Raw genomic sequence first — 4,951 nt, 5'->3', positions numbered from 1 at the left:
GCATGTCACCGAGAAGAAGCACTTCTCTGCTCTGTCCTTAGTTTGCTTTCTGGGAACCAAAACTGCTGGAAATGTAGAAATGCAGTTGATGAAATCTACTTGGTCAGGGCAGAAAATTCAGAATTGGTAGTAATCACAGGAAGAACTGCTGCTGTCAGCTTGATGCCAGGAAATGGGCTGTCTAAGGGCAGGGATAGTGGAAGAAAGAACTGAGTGCATCCCAAATGGCCTTGTGGGCAGCCTGAGCTCGGGAAGTGTCCCACTACTTCCCAAGCCAGTCATGTGCTGACGTGTGCTCTGTGTGTATTGACGGGGAGCAGGAAGACTTCATTCGGGTGACTATCAGCCCCCGCTTAACGAGCACCTCCACGTTTGAGGCACTGTGCCAGGCACTGTGCATGGAGCTGATGCAGCAAGGTTCCTGCTCCCCAGAAGTGTGGTCTAGCCAGGCAGATAAGACATGGACAGAAATAGCATAGTGTCAGATTCGAAGTCATAAATTTCACAGAAGAGATTCTGACAAGGTGCTAGGACAGCCAGGCCTGGGGGAACCAGGATTTGCTTCATGAGGGAGGAGGCTTAGATTAACATGTAGGATTTGAATAAGCAGAAAATGAGAACATTCCTGACTGAAAGAGCCACACGGACAAAGACAAGAACTAGGCTTCGTGGCAAGGAGTCTATCTACTAAGGGCTCCTCAAACTCAGCAATGGGGAGCCTGGGAACTCTACCCAATTCAGCCATCTCTGGTGCTTCTCTGGAGTTTAACCTCTGTCCCCAGTGGCTGGTAGCTAATAGTTTACATTTCTGTATGATTCTGGGGCCTTATGGCTACTTGGTTCCCAGCTTGTTAGTTTCCCCAGAAATAATTCTGCCAGGATTTTCTCTAGAGCACCTGATCCTGTCACCTCCTGCTGGGATCCTCTGCAGCAAAGTTGTAGCAGATTTTCTTAGCACACTACACCCGTGTCTCCTGATCCTGTTACTATTTTTGTGCATGCTGGCTCCCCATGCGCTTTCTCTCCCACTGGCCAGGGCTGGCACTTAGGTCAGAGTCTGCCCTCAGGCTAGGGGTCTGCTTGGCCTATACACATGAAGAACCAGACATGCCTGGGAATTTATGTGCCCCCAACCCAGAGTCAGCCCTTAACCAACAATTGATGGATGCGGGGTATAAACACTCCAGTTTCCTTGCCTCTGAGGTGTGCCTAACCTGAATCTAGAGCACCCCTGCAAGGTTGAGTCCAATTTCCTCTGTGGGACTTTGCTTGATATCACACTTTGCTTGGCATTATTCCTTTCCTGATCCCACTTCCCTTTTACCTCCTCAGGTTTTTTGTTGTTGTTTTTTTTTTTCCAGAAGCATTTCCTAATTACTTTCATTTGAATTCTCATATCAGGGTCTACCTCTGCAGAACCCAACTTAGACATAAGTCAAGTATGGAAGGCAAAATAATGCGCCCCCACACTGCAAAAGTGTCCACACCATAACCCCTAGAACTTGTGAATATGGCAAAGGGACTTGCACTGCTAATTAAGGTTAAGACAGAGAGATTATCCTAGATTACCCGGGTAGGCCCGCTCTAATCATATCAACCCTTAAAAACAGAGAACTTTTTCTGGCTGAAGTCAGAAATGTGGGAAGTAATCAGAGGGATTCGAGCAAGAGAAGGATTCAACATGCCCTTTTTGGTTCTGAGATGTAGGGACTACGTACAAGGACCTGAGTGTGGCCTCTAAGAGCTAAGGGTGGCCCCCATGTGATAGCCAGCAAGGAAATAAGACCTCAGTTTTACAGCTGCAAGAACTGGATTCTGGAAAAATCTGAATGAGCTTGGAAGCAGATTCTTCCCTGAGCCTCCCAACAAGAGCCTGCTGTCTGTCTCTCTGAATTCTACTTTATGAAACCCAGAGCATAGAACCTAGCTAAGCCAACTTACATTTCTGACCTACAGAACTTTGAAATAACACACTTATGTTCTTTTTTTTTCTTAAAGATTTTATTTACTTATTTGAGAGAGAGAGAGAATGAGAGATAGAGAGCACGAGAGGGAAGAGGGTCAGAGGGAGAAGCAGACTCCCTGTTGAGCAGGGAGTCCGATGTGGGACTCGATCCCGGGACTCCAGGATCATGACCTGAGCCGAAGGCAGTCGCTTAACCAACTGAGCCACCCAGGCGCCCCACACACTTATGTTCTCTTTTAAGCTGCTAAGTTTGTAGTAATTTGTTAAAGCAGCAATTGAAACTAATACACTAAGATTTCTCCTAAAAAATTCTACACGCTCATTGCACTTCTCATGGCCACCTGAACTGGGAATGTCAGGGGTTGTGTCCTTAAACTGGCATACTTCATACTGAAATACAGATTTACGAAGTTGGTTGACCATCTTGGGCTTGTAACTTCTTTTGTCCCTTCACTGACCTCAGTCTGGTTGCATTGGGGCGGGAGTCTTTGCTCCCTCTGTTTCACTCCCTCCCGGATTTTATCAGTGAAGGAGTCCTGAGGCTTGTGGAGGTATGGAGGCTGTAGGTGGAAATGGGAAATTACTTGTGGTTGTGGCGAATGAGTCTGTCTCCTGTGGATGAAGAGGATCATCACAGAGGGGGCTCCCTCAGGGCACTGACCCTCCCATATTATGTTCTCCAGAGTTGAATGAAGTGTGTGGATGACAAGAGTGAAATTGAATTTGGAGTTCTGAGGGCCTTGGCGCTAAGGAGCTAAGACTTCACCCTAGCGGGGAATGGTTGAAGGCTTCCAGCAGGTTCTGATACCTTGGGCCCACATTAAGGGTCGTGCGTGTTCACTAAGTATTGATTTGCACAAGTGAATGTGTAGCTCAGGAATTTGCATGTCATTCTTGCACAAGGGCCATGCTAGTGTTCCGACTTAAGTATATGTGCTGCCGAAGCAAGCACTGAATGTGTAACTCAGGTGTCAGTGGTCATCTTTTCTATGCTGCCTGACTCAGCCATTTCACTCCTATCTACACAGAGCCCCTTAAGGTGTTTGTCTCCTCTGCTAAAGATTTGAACTATGGAGGGATCACTTCATGTAGCTTTTGGAATTCCACTTAAAATTCCCATTGAACATTTCCATTCTCCCAAGTTCCTCTACCTGGCTCCACATAAATAGAATCTGCCCTTTGAGGGTACTCTCAGTCAAATTTTATCATGCAAGTGTATTTAGAGACTATATTTATAAAGTCACTCTTTTTCCCACCTTTATGGAAAGACTCTTGGCTGAACAAATACAGCACACGTTTAGAGGTATGCTGGTGAAAACACTCACTCCATTGCATGCCCACGATCAAGTCCAGGACATAAAGCACAATAGACTCCTTTTCAGCTGTAAGACCAAAATATCTCATTATGCATCTTATCACGTGTCTTGGGTGGGGTGTTATCCCATCCCTCCGGCTTTTTTTCTGAATCATTGTCTCCCAACTTAAGGGCAAGCTCTAGGTCCCTAGATGCTTGTGGACCTGTTGTCTCTTCTCCATGCCCTTGTGTGGCCAAGGCTTCCTAAATATGGGGAAGAAACGGCCATCACCTTGTGCCATAGAAACAAACCAAGATGTGTCTTCTAGATTAAACTATATTGGAAAGTCTTTTGATGGTAGGGATGCCCAGTGGGAAAAGGGGAAACTCAGGGGAAATTCCACTAGAACTACTCAACCCAACAAATTTAGTTTCCTTCTTTTGTGGTACTTGAAAGGGGGCCTCCCTCTGGGAGGCATGGTGATGTGATCTTCTGTGACAGGTGTGTCCCTGTCCCTGAATCCTTCCAAGTCAAGGCTGGTGTTGCCCGAAGCCCTTCCCTCTGGACCTTCCCCTTGTTTTTCCTGCTCTTCTCTCATCTATCAGAAGACTCATGTTCATATTGAAGCATCTTTATTCTTTCCCCTCTGTGTCTCCGTTGAAGCACACGTGCTCTTTTACCAATTATGGGATGTTGTTTTTGATCTTCCTTCTAACATGAACTCATCCAAGAAAATGCTCTGTGTTCTTCTTCTGCAATATTTTTTTTTTTGGATTTTTTTCTTTTCTTTTCTTTCTTTTTTAAAAATTAAAAAAAATTTTTATTATGTTATGTTAGTCACCATACAGTACATCATTAGTTTTTGATGTAGTGTTCCATGATTCATTGTTTGCGTATAACACCCAGTGCTCCATGCAGTACGTGCCCTCCTTAATACCCATCACCGGGCTAACCCATCCCCCCTAACCACCTCCCCTCTAGAACCCTCAGTTTGTTTCCCGGAGTCCATAGTCTCTCATGGTTCGTCTCCCCCTCTGATTCCCTGCCTTCATTTTTCCCTTCCTTCTCTTAATGTCCTCCATGATATTCCTTATGTTCCACATATAAGTGAAACCGTATGATAATTGTCTTTCTCTACTTGGCTTATTTCACTTAGCGTAATCTCCTCCAGTTTCATCCGTGTCGATGCAAATGGTGGGTGATCATCCTTTCTGATGGCTAAGTAATATTCCATTGTATATATGGACTGCAGCTTCTTTATCCATTCCAGAATGGAGAAAATATTTTATCCATAAAATAAAATAAAATAATATTTTTATCAATGTGCAGCTACGCATTTGTGCTGTAGCCTCAAGGATTCTTCACCACTCACAGTCTTCCCAGCATCACTGCTCTGTGAGTCAGGGGCTTTTTCCATCCCAGTGGCTTTGTTCTCTGATGATCTGGACTGGATGAAGGGTGATGGGGGAATAATAATCTGAGCCATGCTGCTTGCTGTGCTCTTTCTCTCTCTGTCCCCACCTACAGAGATGTACCTCTGGCTGTGGACATGCTCCTAGACCTTTGGTGATGGCAGGTTGTGTCAAGGGGACACAAAGTCTTCCCCAAAGAAGCCTTACTTGGTGGCACTGTTCCCCTTCTCTGGTCCTCAGCTTCCTAATTTGTGTTTATTTTATCAGCATCCTGAGAA

The 4,951-nt window shown here is 45.3% G+C and overlaps 1 pseudogene; it reads right to left on the bottom strand.

The window, feature by feature from the left end:
• Positions 1-2,823: 2,823 nt before the first annotated feature.
• On the bottom strand, positions 2,824-2,918 carry LOC148165075 (U6 spliceosomal RNA; annotated as a pseudogene).
• Positions 2,919-4,951: the final 2,033 nt, after the last annotated feature.

This window comes from Eumetopias jubatus, unplaced genomic scaffold (assembly GCF_037043125.1).
Source record: "Eumetopias jubatus isolate StellerSeaLion01/CBP00866 unplaced genomic scaffold, mEumJub1_p1.0 scaffold_1, whole genome shotgun sequence".
Classification (NCBI taxonomy): domain Eukaryota; kingdom Metazoa; phylum Chordata; class Mammalia; order Carnivora; family Otariidae; genus Eumetopias; species Eumetopias jubatus.
The sequence above is the reverse complement of the archived record's forward strand: the minus strand, read 5'-3'. Positions and strand labels throughout refer to the sequence as shown.